At 46.7% G+C, this 3,433-nt stretch overlaps 1 protein-coding gene across 3 annotated transcripts in view; it reads right to left on the bottom strand.

Annotated features, from left to right (window-relative positions):
• Positions 1–2,660, bottom strand: part of LOC122566160 (protein Tob1-like) — a 117,392-nt gene extending 114,732 nt beyond the window's left edge. The window contains exon 1 of one of the 3 annotated variants that reach the window (XM_043723001.1): positions 2,068–2,660. The gene's annotated coding sequence lies outside the window, so the exon portion shown is untranslated. Of the gene's footprint in view, positions 1–1,911; positions 2,024–2,067 lie in introns of those variants that run through there. The other 2 variants (XM_043723003.1, XM_043723002.1) reach the window with 2 other exon arrangements.
• Between the last annotated feature and the right edge of the window lie 773 nt (positions 2,661–3,433).

Consider the following 3,433-nt stretch of genomic DNA (forward strand, 5'->3'; position numbering starts at 1 on the left):
TTTTTAAATAGATTTAGATCCCTACGGATTTGTGGGGAATCCATCCTCAGGCGTTATAAGATTCATAATCAGAGAATTGTGTCAAATTGACAAACGGCCTCAGTAAAGATGTGATGCAGCGTAATGGTATCAAAGTGCACGTTTGATCGAAGATATTTATTTCCTAATACACAAACTCTTAAACTATCCATTCTGTGTTTCACGGATCGGAGATATATGTACGAAAAAGAGAAAAACACGGGCTCATGCATATATAACTGTCGTGCAACGTGATACATACGTACGTACCCCTTTTATCAATAACGTTACGTGGCATACATTGATTTAAGGCTGTACGGTTATGCTGGCACCGAGAAACGGTTTACTCGCGAACAATGTAAACTGCAGACGATACAAATTACAGCTGTCAACGAAGCCACTCGTGGAGCACAAATGACGAACCGATCTTCACGCCTACTCGACTGTAAGTCAATATTTACGAACCGTTTAATGTGAAAGGGCGAGGCGTGTACGAGGATGGGAAATCCCCCTTGCTTTTATTGCCCTCTAACGCTGAATGGTTTCGTAGATAAATAATCGTTCTTGACAGATCTCCCTAATATTTTATATGATTTTCATCAAGTACTTACTTAAATCTCCAGACAGTGGAATTTTTCTACGTATTTACTGCTACTGGCGCATATGGATCGCTGATTCAATTATTTCATTGTTATAACGACACAACTGCTGCATTTTGGTTTTTGTGTATGATCATGAAATAACGTAGGGAAGCAAGCAAAGCACTGAACAGCGCGTTGCAAAAGATATTGTTATCTAAGATAGAAACATTTCTGAGGAAACGAGAATACAAAGAATTCGAGTAGACTTTGAATAGCAGCGAATGTGTTCGACGAACAAGTATAGACAACTTGGAATTGTATTCTATGAGATGAAACATCAACTTCCCCTACTTCAATTCCTATTAAATGACAATGATACACTAATTTGCATTTTGACAATATGAAAACTGAATAATTTTATTGTGAATAAAATTTTAAAAATATTCCAATTGTCACGTGTGCATGGAAAAGTATTCAAACATCATGTCAGCTATATGTGCGTATCATATGCATAGTTCAAGACATCATTAGACAAATCGCTTTATTGAAAATATGCGAGTTACCAATTTGTATTTTGCAGTTTGATAGTATTTAGAACATGCTTTTTCCGACTTCTAATCACATAAATTTCACGCGACCGTCTAACGAAGATGAATGAAAAAAATGGGAACCAAATAATCTATGGCTTACATGGAATAAATCGATCAAAACACGAAAACAAAACTATTATAAATTGCGTCTGAAATAGACAAAACAAAATTCCATCTGATCCAAAATTTCGTTCTGATCCATGACAATGCGTCCAAAACAAAAGAACAACGGAACCATGAGATCCACTATGTGTAATCAAACTCGATTCGTCGTTTATCCACACTAATTACATTTTCACTAGGTTTTCCTCGAACAATCCCTGGTTCTGGAGCTCGAAGCGGCCTCGAACGACCGCTTCCGGTTTCACTACGTGTTCACCCCCAATGCTTACGCAACGATCTCTTTCAACGTGTACTCGCGGGAGAAGCGTGCAACTCACGTCTTTAAAGAGGCACACTCACTCGCCACGGTTGGTTATCCTCAAACGTCCAAGCTTTACAAAAAACAGCGAGACACCACCGCAAATTTGGCTCACAAATTGGAAACCGACATTGAAGGAACAACAAACACTTTCGAACTTCCACGACGCGATACATTATACATGATCGTACACAAATCGAAAATATTTGGGCCTAACCGTCTGAAACTTCAATTTGAAACTCGGTTCCTTCGATTTCTCAGCAGAGAAATCTCACGTTGCAAGGAACTCGCCTATGCCTACCTGTCTGTGTCGTGCTAGATTCTTCCCCTGCTCCGATCGCCTAAATCAGCCAAGCACACAAACACACGTACGTGCACACAGTGTGATACGTATGTATGCACGGGTATGTAGCGTGACGAGCGTACGTCGTACACGTGCGCGCGTTCGGATACACACCTGCACGTGTTACTCCTCGATGATGAAGGCCGAGGTACGGACGACTAACCGGAAGGACCGTTTGCACCTGGCCACACCGTGTATCTCTCCAGTGCGTCCCGTATCCTTTTTCACTTAAGAGCCGCGATCGCGCGTGTCCGATTAAACGTGACAAGCGATTGCCTTGGTCTTCGCACTGCTCGAACACCCGCGTCGGAGTTTTCCTTCTTATATCCTTCCTTTACGATCTTCTGTCGGTCGGTGGTCCGTGTGCGCGCAAAGGTGCGTGTGCCGGCGGATGATATGTGCACGGACTTCGTATACGTTCGCGTGTGCGTGTATGTTGCTGGGTCACCTGTGTATATCTCTCCCTCTCTTTCTCTGCCTCTACGTATATATACACATATACGTAAGTTTAATGTGTGTGTATATATATATATATGTATACAGGGTGCGCGCGTGTGTAGACGACGACGTGCCGCCGCGACTACAGGTCTGTCAGATCGGACGCGCGTCGACGCTGATTACGGCGAGAACGTGATACAACAAGCGAGGAACGGTAACACACAGCTCGGTGTACCAGAGGAGACTGCCGGGTCCCCCACGGTTTCGCCAAGTGCTGGCCGCTATAGTGGAAAGATATATAGCGTACTCGCAGCGTGTGTATACGCTCCGCGCTGCTGGATTCTCAACGCGGATAAGGTGGAGGGGTTGATCGTGACGGTCGGGGAGTACGACGGTTTGGTGGAAGGAGAGAGATCCATTCGAGGGGGAGGGAGAGCGCGAACGAGTTAGAGCAGCGTGGAGCGAAGCACGGAGGGGTTTGGGGGGAAGGCGCACGCTCTAGGCGCTATGACGTAACTCGAGTCATCCTGGATGTACGTGCAGCGGGTGGAGGGGAGACGGCGGGGAAACAACGGTGGCGCTGAGAAGAAGTGGGGAGCGCACCATGGAGGGGTGAGAGTGCAAGGGCGCGGTAGTGGGGAGCAGTAAACGGAAGGAGGGGAGGATGGCGGTCATTAGTGCTACTGGGACACGGAAGCGAATCCTCGCTACCCTCCCCGCCTCACCGTGCGGCCCGTTTCGCGACCCGGCACCAGTAACCACCCACTCTTTTCTATTTTCCTCTCGGTCACTCTGTCGGTTCTCTCGCACTCCCTGTATGTATTTTCCACGCTCGTTCTTCTCTTTCTTCCCTCCCGTGTCTCTCTCCGCTTCGTCTTCCACCGCGCTCCGTTCCGCTCTTGCTCGCCTCTCCCTCCTTGCCGTGCGACGCCTCGCGCGTCCGTGTATTATCTATATAACGCGAGCGGCCCGGGGGTGCGCCTGCACTCTGCAGCTGCATACAACCCCCTTTTGCAGATCTCTGTGCCAACTACGAGAGAGT

The sequence above is a fragment of the Bombus pyrosoma genome, linkage group LG3, assembly GCF_014825855.1.
Source record: "Bombus pyrosoma isolate SC7728 linkage group LG3, ASM1482585v1, whole genome shotgun sequence".
NCBI classification, from domain to species: Eukaryota; Metazoa; Arthropoda; class Insecta; order Hymenoptera; family Apidae; genus Bombus; species Bombus pyrosoma.